The sequence below is a fragment of the Pelodiscus sinensis genome, chromosome 2, assembly GCF_052426305.1.
Source record: "Pelodiscus sinensis isolate ZL-2025 chromosome 2, ASM5242630v1, whole genome shotgun sequence".
In the NCBI taxonomy this organism is placed as follows: Eukaryota; Metazoa; Chordata; order Testudines; family Trionychidae; genus Pelodiscus; species Pelodiscus sinensis.
Genome location: NC_143053.1, coordinates 205,752,788 through 205,767,140, shown reverse-complemented (window position 1 = coordinate 205,767,140; position 14,353 = coordinate 205,752,788). Strand labels below are relative to the sequence as shown.

The 14,353-nt window shown below is 40.0% G+C and overlaps 1 long non-coding RNA gene across 2 annotated transcripts in view; it reads left to right on the top strand.

Moving 5' to 3' along the window:
• The first annotated feature begins 400 nt into the window (after nt 1–400).
• LOC142827328 (uncharacterized) overlaps nt 401–14,353 on the top strand; it is a 143,886-nt gene continuing 129,933 nt past the window's right edge. For both annotated transcript variants that reach the window (XR_012902014.2, XR_012902015.2), the window contains exon 1: nt 401–768. This is a non-coding gene — a long non-coding RNA (uncharacterized LOC142827328). The remainder of the gene's footprint in view (nt 769–14,353) is intronic.

Below are 14,353 nucleotides of genomic sequence, written 5' to 3'. Positions count from 1 at the left end.
CAAAAGAGACATTGAGGTCCTATGGATCACTCACTTTTGGGGTGATCCTAAGTAATGGGATGGTTACTGTAAATTGTGAGTTATTTCTGGTGATTTGAACAAAACTGGGAACTTGTAATGATTCATTATTTATATTCTAAAATTCAGGAACGTTCACGGTACATAAATCAGAGTGTGATGACAGTCTCTCAAGAGGAAGTGGCCTTTTCTTTTGAAATTACCAGATTTCTAGCTTCCTTTTTTTATATACTGCTCCTTCTAGCAATCTCACAACTGGAGAATCAAAGTGTGATTTCCTGTGATTTTTTTTTTTCAAAACTGAATTGACCACAACTGCTCAAAGTTCTTGTTTTACATTTCAGTGTTGACCTTGGAGAAGGGAATGGAGAGTTAGGGTGAGATTCTGATACCCCTTCTGTTACTGCACAGTGGCTTTAGTGGGATTATGTATGGAGTAAGTGTGGTAGGGTACTGGTTCAGAAGACCTTAATTTGCTCCTGCCACTCCAGCCCCAATCAAGGGGAATGGTTTGTGGCTGGGTGAATAAACCTATGCTGCCTTGTAACTGGCAGCACCTGCCGGCTTCATGAGTCCAGAGCTATAAAGGCTGGAGGAAACAGAGGTGGAGGGGAAGGTCAAGGACAGCACAGAGGGAGATGGCAGTGGTCTACTCAGGTGCTGGCCAGGCCTGCTATTGACAATGTAGCTGTGAAGCCTGTACATAGTGGGGAATTGATGGCAGGAAACCTATCAAGAGTACTGAGCATGGTGGGTATTTCATCAGATTGAAGTTTCCCTGACTCATTGAAAAAGGGGGGCCAAGAGGCTGAGTATTATGGGGTACAGTGTGGTCCTCTTACAGTAAGGCACTATAACATATGGGTAAGCTTATGAATACTATCCTTGCAGAAGAGATAAGACTCAATGTTAATTCAAACTGAATGTGATTTCTAGTGGTCTTCATATTTTTCTTTTTTCATGCTTTTGTGTTTTAATGTGAAATTAAATAGTGGAGCTGGAAATGCTTTAATGAGGGAGTCTGTTAGACTATTAGGTAAAATGAGGCAACAAGATCTAATAACGTTGCTGCCTTTATCTTCCTTCACAGACTCCTTGTTGCCACTAGATGTTCACCTTCTGTTTCAGTTTGTTCTTCCCATTCCACTGCAAATAAATAGAACAGCTGCAAGGTGGGAGAGGGAGGGCATTACCATGTTGGTGGGAGGGGTGGGGCCAAGGTAGAAGGGGTAGGGCTGAGGGCAGCTGTTCCTCCAATGCAGCCTGGAGTATAATGCCCCTGTCCCAGCATCACTCATTAGCACAGCCCAGAGTGTGTGGAAGGGCATGCCAGCAGCCATGTAAAGGGTCTGGGGCACTGTGCTTGAACAGTGGTTTTGTGGGGTCTGCTTTTTCTTGTTAAAACACAAACACCCAAATAACACTTCACTAGAGACACCTAGAAGGGTTTCCTAACACTTATTCCTGTTATGAGAGGAATTATTACATTTTAAGGAATATTTCTTTGCAAAATCCATGGTTTTGTTGAATTTACCACCCCAAAATATTTAGTGGAATTGCCGCTCAGAAGATAATTTTATCACCCACTTTCACATACAAACATACTCCATGAAGAGTTCTCCATCTGGCTGGATACTCTGGTTGTGATTTGAGCCCATCTCACTGTGCTTCTTGTGCATTAGGCAATAATCAATCCCTGCGTTGTTGGGGTAAGATGGACTCTTCCCACTTCCTCCTTCAGACCTGCTGAGGACAGGTCAGTTACCCTTCATCCTATTCACACTCAGGCTCAATTACTTCTTGAATGACCTCCCTAACAGTAGACTATGGGGAAACTTCCCTCTCCCTTCTCTGCTTTTCTCCAAATAATTGCTTTACATTGATGTGGGGTTTTTTTCATTCTCTGGTGGGCATCATGAGACTAGCAGTACATTACTTCTTTGAGTTTGCCCATTCCCAACAGGTTTTTGAATCACAGCACTTTTCAGATGTGCCATTTCCCCTCTTTCAAGGGAATTCTGACGCTCAGCACAAGTCAATTGGCCTGAGGTCTCTTTTCTTTTGGCAGGATCTCTGACCAAAACTCAATCAGCATGGTCTTAATTTCCCTGTTAAAAGGTAGGCAGCGAACTAACCTTCTCGGTCACTGAGTCTGGCTTAAGTGGGTTTTCATTTGAGCCCTTGGGCATTAACCTTGTTGCATCATTTCCCAATAATGAATCAGAATGAGTATCTTCCAGTTTTCATAATGTCAGCATCCCAGAAACTGCTTTGGTGTTCTTATTGATTCAGGCTGCAAGCAGGTCAATGGGGTTCATCACACGTCTTTAAAGTGCTTTACAAAGGTGGGTAACTATTTTCAATTCAACTAAGGTCATGTGTTCCCATACCCATATTTCTTATGCAGCAACCCTTTTTTTTTTTTTTTTTTTTTTTTTGCTAACCAGTCTCTACCTCCATTTGCAATAACCAAGGAACTTCTTGTTTCTGGAAATGAGGTGGAAACCATTGCCTGAGATTCTCTCCATTGTGGCTCTTGGGGACACCATACTCTTTGTCCTTTTATGAAAAGGAGCTTTTGGTTTCTCTCATTTTCTCCTTAATTCTTCTGTAAAGATGGGGAATTCCTAGTTCTTTCAACTGTTGTACATGCTGACGTAGGTCAGCTGGTTTTGTGGTTGGAATTCCCAACCTATATTTAGCTTACATGCTCTTTGTTATTCCAAACTGTGGCTAGGGCAAGCCATGTCTAGCTGGAGGCCCATATAAGAACCTATACAGACAGATAACAAGATCAGAAAAACCCTGCATTGGTTCTAACTATTCTAAGCAACAAAGGCAAAGGCTATATACATAGCAATGCATCATAATAAAGTCTTGTTCAGACTTTGATTTGAACTTTGATTTGGGTATTAACTGTTCTTGTTTAAAAAAAAAATTAAAACAACATAGTATAGGTTAAGAGGTTATTTCCCAGTCTTGACTGCTTTTAAGGTGCAGCATATAAGAAGTAAATGCTAATTTTACATGCATAAAAGAGGATGAATGCATATTCAAAAAACAAAACAAAACCACATGAAAACAATTGAGGAATGGGGCAAACTTGTCTTAACAAAATAAGGCTTCTTGAACTCTCCTTTTAAACACAAACCAAATCTCTTCTTAAGCTCAAAAAATAGTTTGAGTAATCCCCCTTGCCCATTATAATACATGTGTGTACTTCTGCACTTTTTGGTTCTAATCAGAAGCAGAAGTGCTGAAATGCTAGTCTCACACTTTTTCTCAGCTTGGTCCAAATAAGGAAGTACCAGAAATCTCATTTGAAAGCCTGCAGTTAGAAATTTTGTAACACAATTTTGCAGACCAAGGTTCAGAAAACTTGGATAAATTACAAATATAAAATTTCTGGATAGGTATCCTAACACAGCATTTTACCCTTTAAGTGATCTCAGACAAGGCATTTTAAAATTGAGGCAACTTATACCAATTTCTGAAAATCTTGGACATTAAGCAAGGAATCTTTGAACCAGACCCATAATCTGAGGAACTGGATAGTCACAAGTCACTATTAAATCTCTAGAAGGTTTCAAACACCGAATTTATAAGTGTGAGTTTTTATGGTATGATCTCACTCAGATGCTGATAAATATATTTTCCTGGCATCACTAGCGAAGCTTTATAAGAATCTTTCCACGTAACTTCTAATATTTTTAATGTGGTGCTTTTTTATTCTTTTGTGCAAATTATGATTAACTGGAACAAGGACTCTGACTGTACTCGCAAAAGTTCAGTAATTCTGGATACCTTTCCTCTCTCCATATGACTGTTTAAAAGGATAAGTCACTTAAATAAATGACTTTTAAGTTAATGGTGGAAGAATGTAATGGGTGCTTACGTCCAATGTTCATTAGTTCCTTACTCAATGTGTAGCAAAGTTTGCACAATATTTAGTTTGCTCATATAGGAAATGTTGCTACATCATATTCTGTAGGCACAATTTAATCACTACAAGTAAAAAAGTATGATACTTGGGAGTTCTAAAATATCATATAACCAAGACACTGCAGTAGATCTATGTGGGAGCTGTTACTAAAACAATACCTGTAAGTGGTTATTTTAACTAATTGGTAATATTTAATTACTTCTAGCTCTAATGATCACACTGGAGTGCCAGTTCCTCAGTTATTTGCATGCTATGCCTAGAATATCCATGGAATACCACATCAGCATCTACCACAGGCCAAAAATTGGGTTGGGTCTCTGTGCGTAGGAAATCCTAAGTTCCTAGGACCTGATTTTCTGCTCTCTTGCTTTACCAAAGGCAATGAAAGACACAAATGTATCTCGTGATTTATACCATTGTAAGTGACTGAGAATTAGGCCAGTGATGGGCAACCTGCAGGCCATAAGTGGCCCATCAGGATTTGTGTGGCCCACACAACAGTTTATTTACTGTTGCCCACATACAGGATTGCCAGATTCTGTTGCTTTCCATTCACATAGGAAAAAAACCTATCTGGTATTACAGTCGTGGCACGCATGTGAAGCAAGGACGTTTGAAGTGAGGTGTACAGGCAGTCCCCGGGTTACATGGATCCGACTTACATCGGATCCCTACTTACAAACGGGGTGAGGCAACCCCGCACTAGCTGCTTCCCCGCAGCAGACCAGGGAGACACGAAGCTAGCGCTCCCCCCTCCCCCCAGCAGACCAGGGAGAGGCAGAGCGGCTTTTCTCAGCAGACACCTCAGCTTGAGAATAAAGGACTGAGGGAAGTGAGGTGTGGGAGAATAAAACTGAGCTCTGGAGAAATGTTTGGCTAGAGTTTCCCCTACAATATGTACCAGTTCCGACTTCCATACAAATTCAACTTAAGAACAAACCTACAGTCCCTATCTTGTACGTAACCCGGGGACTGCCTGTATATTCATTACACACAACATTGACTGTGAGAGGCATGTGCTCCCTCTACATCCAATCAAAGGTGTCTCAAATTGGGTACCCCAAATAACTATCCATTCTTGAAAATGTAGACCACAGCTATTCTTCATGGAGAATTAACACTTATTACAGTGCTGGTCAAACAATTAAAGGTATAATTCCTATTTCATTAGACATGGTATTTTTAATTAGTCAGCCAATGCTATTTGAACTAATATATGATGATCAGGCGATGGTCTAATCTTCAAAGGGGTGCAAATGTATATATTAATGCTGTTCTATAGGTGGATTAATATGAACAGGTTTAACAGGAAAAATGCAAGTTAGGTGGGATTTGAATTAACAATGTTGTTGTCTGGCACATAAAGGAGGGACAGAGTTACAGGAGTAGTGGGTAGTATGGAAAAATTATGACGACAAAAGTGAAAAGACACAAGAGGCATTGCACAGGGTGTGTTAACAGCATAGTCAGAGCAGGGGGTATTCGGAGGACATGATATCTAGTATGATGGTTAGGACATTGGTATTTTGACATCTTTACAGAGCGCTGGCCAGAATGTCACCTCTATAGCTTCAGCATCTGGCTCCCAACCGATTAATCTAAATTACACATGCACTCACAAGGGAGATGACAAAAATGTCTCCCCTCCCCCCCCAAAAAAAAATTGAGTCACCTTCACAGCATTTCCTTCCAATTTTCATACAGATTTCAAAATGTCTGAAATATTCTGACCAACTCTACACACTATATCATGATCTGGGTCTTAGACATCCATGTTTCCTTTCAAGTTCTTCCTGAGGCATGAAGCACTGCATTTCAGTTCAGATTACATTTGTTGCTGGGTATTCCTATAAAATATCATCTGTTTAGTTTCTCGGCTCTTGTCTTGCGCTATTTCTTTCTCACAGAATATTTGTTGATAACATAACTATTTAATATGGGAGACCACCTACACTGCATCATGCCTTCCAGCACTTGCAGCTTTCCAAAAAATGCATTCACTGGTTTACCAACACTGAATAATAGCATATTGTGTCTGAATGAATACGTCTATTCTTCATCCAACAAAGCACCTAAATTCAGCATCTGGTTCCCAGTACAGTCAGATTTGATTTTTTCTTTTTTGAAAAAGAAACGGCCCCAACCAAGGGAGAACAAGCAGAAAAATAAGGCAGATCTTTGTTGGTCAGGGGGCTCAATCCATAGCTGGTGTAAATTGATAGAGACAATTGATATAGACTTCAGTAGAGATGTTGCCTTATATCATCTGAGAACCTTTCTCAGTTTTAAAATTTGCTTTTGCAGTCACCCTCTCAGTTTTTTCCCTATGTAACCACTATCTTCCATTTCTGCTATGGGCTATGATATCCACTTCAAAACCAAATGTTGTCAGCCTTTCTAGAACTCTCCTTTCTATGTATATTTAGGAAGATCTATTTATATACTTCCTAGAATGCTTGCCATTTTAAGTCACAGGTCTCAGTTCAGTAATGGATGTACATTAGAGTTGGCAGAGTCTGACAGAAGCTATTTTGGGAGATTCTCCTCCTTCCAACATGACATAATGCCATTTTTTAAAAATATCCAGGACTGATTTCAATAGTCAAAGGAGATTTGATGCTGATTCCAGGAGACTCCCGGCCAGTCCCAGAGGATTGGCAACCCTAATGTACATTGTTCTACAAGCCACAAGTGTGGAAGCAGCCAGTGATAATTTGGAATTGTTGTGGAAGATCAGATGTGTTTTCTTGATGAACTCTGCATGTATTGCTACAACTATGAATATAAAGTCACAATAAGCAGGATAGTTGAGCAGGAGAGTGGCACGCCAGCTTATGTATTGAGTCTTTCAAGGTAGCCCCGTCTTAGACATTTTTCAGTGATATCAACCAAAACAAACCCCAAGATCAGTAGTTCTTTCAAATCTGCATCTATATTGCACTACCTGGTCAGAAGCAGCCAAGCCTCAGAAAAGTGGAAACAAAAAAGAAAATAAGACTGAAAATATATCTACTTTAAGAAAGGAAGATATTAGGTCCAATATCATAGTATGAGACTGGAAAGAACCCACATAGGTCATGTACTCCAGACCCCTGCACTAGAGGGGTAGGAACAATGTCAGGTAGGAAAGAGGCTGCTTCAGCAATCTTTGTCCTCCTGGATGGTATGACAGGTGACAAACAACAAAGATACTGGACACAGTGAAACATGAAATCAGGGGTTTCAAAGGAACCAGAGGCTATGGCTACACACGAGAGAGCCAACAGCAGCTGTAAACTCACTCTTGTAGCTGCTTTGAGATGATGGGTTAGAACTCTATCAGCTTAACTACTCCAGCCTCCCTGCGAGATAGCACTGTTTATCCTAGCACTTAAGTCGGCATACTTTTTTTTTTTTTTTTTTCAGAAAAACTTCACCTGCATCTAGACTGCAGCCGCATTCTTTTGAAAGTAAATCGAAAGAACGTGACAGTTTTTTTGATCACGGTAAACCTCATTTTACGAGGAATAACGCCTTTTTTCAAAAGTACTGTTTCAAAAAAAGGCACTATTGAATGCAAAATGTGCTTTTTTGAAAGCGAGTGTCTAGACTCTCTCTTTCAAAAGAGGCTCGCTTTTTCAAAAAATCTACTTGTCTTCTAGATGCTCTCTTTCAAAAGAGGCTTGTAGTCTAGACGTAGCCTCAGGGTGTGTATAAACTACCCCCCTCTGTCGGCAGAGGGACATAAATTAGACGCATCAAAAGTGCAAATAAAGCAGGGATTTAAATATCCTGTGCTTCATTTGCATAATGGCAGCCACCACTTTTTTTCAAAATGAGGCTTTTCGAAAAACACAACAACCCCAGCAGTTTAGACGGGGCATTTTCAACAGAAATGACCAATTTCAAAAGATCCTGAGGAGAACAGGATCTTTCAAAGTGGGGCATTTCTGTCAAAAATGCCCCGTCTAAACTGCTGGGTTTTTTCGAAAAGCCCCATTTTGAAAAAAAGTGGTGGCTGCCATTATGCAAATGAAGCACAGGATATTTAAATCCCTGCTTCATTTGCACTTTCAATGTGTCTAATTTACATCCCTCTGCTGACAGAGGGGTGTAGCTTAGACATACACTCAGAAGGGTAAATAATTCAAATTCCTGAGTGACGTAGCTTATGTTGACTTGAGCTGCAATGTTGCCAAAGCCTTAGGTATTTAATACCAAATCCTGTCAAATCTTATTGAACTTTAAGTTAGGACTGGTCAGAAAATGTGTTGTTTCCTGGTGAAAAAGTAGATGAAAGTGGAGAAAAAAAGATTGCTTCCATTGAAGTTTTTAGTGGAAATGCTCAATTTTTTGAACAAACTGAAGCCACAGAAAACCAAAAAAAAGTTTTGATGGAAAATTGGTAAGCCCTAATGTGGGTGACCAAGTTCTTATAGGTTATTTTGAAATTCCCAGCATAGTAAGACTAAAAGCCTCACTGTAACTTGTTGTGAATCACTACCATAGTGTCTCGTGCTGGTCACTCAAGGAACTAGCTCAGTCCAGCTTCAGAGCACACTCTTCTGGTAGTGTTTCAACCGCTAATATCTTTTGTCTGTTCTCTGCTATTCATCCAGACCCATGACCTTCCCAGATGATGGTGTAGTTCCTTCAGGGTATTGCCCTGTGGCAGCACCGCCACACTCTGGGGTCCTCCCCTCCCAAGGAACTCCAACCTCTCTATACCCACCTTGCTTCAGTGACCCACTGCCAGTCATCATCTAGCCCCTGCCTCAGGAGCAAATTTAAGTCTGAATGATGGCAAGGGAGTATGGACTTGCTGCCTTCTTCTGCCCTGGCTGCTCCTCTGCAGCCCTAATACATTTCTGGGTCCCTGTTACTGTGCCTTCTCAGTCCGGGGGGGTTTATTCAGGCCTGAGCTTCCCTGGCTCACGCTACCTTCCCCATACACTACTCTGTCCAAGGTACCCATGCTAGCAGGCAGCTAGCTCCTTCTCCCTCCAGAACTGGAAACGAGAATGAGCACCTCCTGGCCAGCCCTCGTTATACAGACCTGCCAGGCTCTGATTGGCTGCCTCAAGCCCTCTTCTGATTGGCTTATAGCCACAACCATCTCCCAGGGCTGTTTTACCCCTTTTCATTCCAATTGAGAGCAAACTCCCTGTCACACCCCCACACAAACTGGTTTTGCCTGGGAGAGAACCTCTGAGGGCCTGTTCCAAAACCAAGCAAAGTCAGAGTGATTCCATTTATTTCTGTGGGCTTGAATCACAGCTGAAAAGTTTTCTGCCTAAAAGATTTCTAAATAGAATTAATTTCCTCTAAACAGAATTAAAATGGGCAAACATTTTTCCCTTCCCTCTTTGTTTCTGGAACTGTGGTTTCAGTTTTTGTGCGTCTCCTTTTTCCCTCCTTTCTTTTTGTGGTGGAGAAACAGTTAGTGACTCACTCAAAATGGCTTTTTCTGTGGCCAGTCCTTGTGTTGTCCGACATATTACTCTTTACTATTTCCTGAGGTTTTTTTTCTCTCTTTTTTTTTTTTATTCACCCGCCCACATTCATCTTTCTGACAGCTCTTTCTTTTAACCACATTTCTTTCTAATGAAGCTTGATAGTCCCCTCCTAGCTTTCCTGTTTCACTATGTCCAGTATCTTTGTTTATGATCCTGTCATACCATCAAGGAGAGGCTGCTAAAATAGGCCAACTGTTTCCTACCTGGGAGGAGTTGTGCCTCTTGGCAAGGGGGAAGGAGGGAAACTTTACAACTGCTTATCTTAAAATGACTGTCACCACTTCCATGGTGTCTGTAGAACTGAGTGTTTTTCCAACTTTTAGGAGAATATTATCTAAGGAGAAAAAGGCAGCCTTCTCATTAAAGTTTTTATCGGCCAACACCCTAATTTATCTTGTGTTAAACTCCCAAACACTTTAAATGTCACTGTCTGGCTACAATCTGGATTCATTTCTGGCTGCATGCCATAGGTTGCTGGCAGAATGAGTCTATTGAGTTTTAAACAAATCCATGTCTTCTGTGTGTTCATAGATAAAGATAAGAATGCATCTCATCTCAGTATTTGGCATTGCAAATCCTCCTGAATACTCTGTTTAATCAGTATTAACAATACTATCTGGTTTATTTACTACACACCAATTAATCAGAAGAGCAGATGATCTTAAACAAGTGCTGCAGTTGCTGCAAGAAGAACTGAAGCACTTTAATGGCTGCAATCTATCCCACTGTACTCTGAAGTGCATATTATTACAGCTCTTAGCATAGTCTGGCTGCTGGATTTATGAGATCATTATAGCTTCTTAATGAAGGTTCATCACTAATCTTGTCTCCTCTTTTTGATTTAATAAATATCAGTGTCTGATGTCAGACTGGCAAGTTTAAACCTTTCACCCTCATCAAGTTTCCAAGGATTAAGGGGGGAAAAAAATCAGCTGTTTAAGTATATAAATAGTTTGTAAAGGGGGAATTGCTGATTCTTTAGTGAGAAGGTTTCAAACTAAAGAAAGTGAGAAACTTACAAACATTTTCCTGATTCAGAAGGAGAGCACATCATAGTACTTGGACCATCACCTGGGATGCCAGTAGACTAAGACTCCTGGCTCAGACCACTAGCAAAGCTAATGCAATGCATATTTTCAAGGTGAAAAATAAAAATCAAGACGTCTCCTCATCCATGCTGTCTTAGTTTGATGGAGGAAGGCTGTCCTCTGTCTCCATGTCTATGCCCCTTTCTTGGAGGGATCCAGAGGCCATTTATATTTTTAATGTACTGTAAATATTGGGGTAATTGGATTAATACAGTGTTTCACTCTCAGATGGTTTTTCTCCCCAAGGCTTCAACAGTAGTTTGTCTCTTAGGGTGTGTCTAGACAGTGGCGCTATTTTGCGATACTTCTGGTATCCCGAAATAGCATTTTCTGTATGTTGACAGTGAACCTGTTATTTCAAAATAGCTTTCAAAATAACGGGTGTGCTATTCCGATGTCCTTGTAAACCTCATTCTATGAGGATTAAGGGACATTTTGGAATAGTGGGTTATTTCAAAATCTGGTGCTGTGTAAACTGTGCCAAATTATGAAATAATCTATTTCAAAATAAGATAGAAATAAACTACGCAATTTACATAGCTCAAAGTGTGTAGCTTATTTCAGGCTAAGGGTGCAGTATAGATGCATCCTTAGGGTGAATCAACACTATATTATAGCTTAAAATAAGATATGCAATTTGAGCTATGCAAATTGCATAGCTTATTTTAATCTTATTTTGAAATAGCTTATTTCATAATTTGGCGCTGTTTACACAGCACTAGATTTTGAAATAACCCACTATTCTGAAACATCCCTTACTCGTGGAATGAGGTTTACAGGGATGTCAGAATAGTGAGCCCAAAATAATGGGCTTGCTGTTAAGACGTGGGATAGCTCTTTTCGGATACTCTGGTATCCGAAAATAGCGTTGTAGTGTAGACGTAGCCTAAGTGTATGTCTACACTTCACAGCTTTAGTGAGATAGCTGTGTTGACAAGTCAGGCAGTGTAAACACTTTTGCAGACAAAAACTTTCACCCCTTATCAGCAGCTCCTGTGTCCACAGAAGCATGGTTTACACTAATACTTGCTAGGGCAAAGCATTTGTTGTTCGGCGGAGGTTGGGGGGTTTAAGCACCTGTGAATGACAAAAGCTTTGTCGCTCAATTACCAGTGTAGACAAAGCCTAAATTACAGCATCTTACTTCTTTGGCCTCCATTACACTCACTGAGAGATTGAGTCCTGATCACTCACATCAAATGGAAGTTTTGCACTGATTTCACTGGAAACAGGTTCAGACTGTTCAACTCCTTTATACACACATGTGACTTACTGAGGATTAACTTTCACCACCTCCCACAGCAACTCTGAATTTGTCCCCATATCTTTCTTGCCTCATAAAACTGACAGTGTTCTCTTTGAGTTCCTAAAGGCCAACTGTAGCTGCAAATAAAACGTATACCATTTCTTTCTTATCTATTGGCCAAAGAAATCTAATGCAACACATGATTTTCTAGATGACATTTAACAGAGCTACCCTTTTCAGTCCTACTCTCCAAAGCAGCTGCAGAAATAAAGGGCATACAGCCCCCTCATACTTTTGTTCCAAAGTATATATAAAATAACCAGAGTATTTTAACATTTTACTTCCAACATTAGCCAATATTAAAAAAATATATCTTGGCCACCACAGACCCAGCAGAAATAGGTCAGTTTACACTTAAAAACATTGGAAAGTTATGTTTTGGAGACTGGTCTTTGTAATATGAACACATCAAACACATTTCACAATTTTAAGAAATGGTATCACTGGAGAATGTTAACTTCAGATGTGTTTATTTAGATGACTTTCTTTTTCATGTGTGATTAAAGGCTATGGCATGAGAGAAGGGTACACACATTTTCAGTACGCCTGCCCAACTAGCTTCAGTCTTCCTTGGATATAAGTATTGAGTGACCCAAATATTCATCCAAAGCTTGAACCAAGCTAAAAACCTTGAATACTTATGTTATTATTTAATACATAAAAATAAAACTTGTTCACAGATTCTGGGACAGATTGCTTTTGCAATGCAATGTGCCTCTTCAAAAAAAAAAAAAAAAAAAAAAAAAAAAAAGCAAAAGGCCACCAGATCTCCCCATTTCTCCATCTCCTATGCGACATAGCCTATCATAATCTCCCAACATAAGGAATATGGCTAGAGCACTACTCCATATTCTTGCCATTCTTCACTGTGATAATGAGACCTGGAGGCAATTGCTGGCTTTTGTTGCTTAGAAAAGCCCCTAGACTGTTCTAAATTTACTCCAGGCTGTTTACAAGCCCTAAAACCAAAGGGCCTCCAACTGGCTCCTTTGGCCTTCCTTCTTCCACTTGACAAGACACAGTTTAGAATCTAGCTCCCTGTTTTCAACCAAGATTAAAAGCATACATTCCAAATTCATGGTAAGCTTCTGTTCCAGAACTACTTGTGGTAAGTCAAAATTTCATGGAAATCCTGTGATACTTCCAAGCCAAACAAATTTGAAGCATCTGTATCCTTTTCTGAATTTTCAACTGTACCCTCAAACCTACTTGGTTTAAAGCATTGCTGCAGAGTGGGCTAAAAATTGTACCATCTCCTCATGAGTATTATGGAGTATCTCTTTTTTTGAGTCAGGATGATAATATAATAACTGGAATGACTATACCTGCTTGTAGAAAATGAAGACACAATAAGGATCCTCACTGACGTGTATTGCCAAGTGGGAACATGATGGAAGAAAACAGCCAAAGTGTGCTTTTTTAAAACTATTGATTTGATCTTAGATCAAGTTCCTGTGTTCACAATGTTGGGTTGCCTAGTTCATTTATATTTCAGTTTAAATAAACATGAACTTATAAAATCAGGGTAATCTATGTCAGTTGAAAAGGATTGAAGTTTGAATGAAATAAACTGAAATTCCATCAGGGAGTAGATCCTCATATTGACCCTAAATCAATGTCCACTGAAATCAAAGGAAGTGTACCTAGTTTTATTAAAACTAATAAAAGAAAGTTCTTCTTCACACAGCGTGTAGTCAACCTGTGGAACTCCTTGCCAGAGGAGGCTGTGAAGGCTAGGACTATAACAGAGATTAAAGAGAAGCTAGATAATTTCATGGAGGTTAGGTCCATAAAAAGCTATTAGCCAGGGGATAGAAACGGTGTCCCTGGCCTCTGTTTGTCAGAGGCTGGAGAGGGATGGCAGGAGACAAATCTCTTGATCATTGTCTTCGGTCCACCCTCTCTAGGGCACCTGGTGTTGGCCACTGTCAGCAGACAGGCTACTGGGCTAGATGGACCTTTGGTCTGACCCAGTATGGACACTCATATGTTCTTATGTTCTTCAGTTGTCTTCAGAATCCATCCCCTTCACATTAAGTCTAACACTTACTTGTTCTCCTTTTAACATATTGGCAAACAGGCTAATATTCCTGAGGGATATACAGTTTCCTTAGAGCCTGAGACCCTTTGGTCTCTGATCTCATAATCTTGGTGTTTTGAATTTGCGTAAACTTCATTTTTGAACCACATCTTCAAGAAAATTCTAGCCTGAGGTCAATTCTTCTTTGGTTTAGAGAAGGATTCATGAAAACTATTTCATGACAATACTCTTTTGTTCAAAGCACCGGCTCTTTTGCTAACAGCTTCTTAAGCATATAACCCGCGTGGGAAGAAAAATAGAATTGTGCCAACATAAAAAGTAATGAGTGGCAACAAGTTCTACCAAGTTCTACACCGCTATAATTCTGGGAGGATTTTTCTAATGAAAGCCGTCATCTTCATTCTATGAGGCTGACATTTTCGTTATATATGCTTTGTGATGGAAACACCACCTATAATTGGC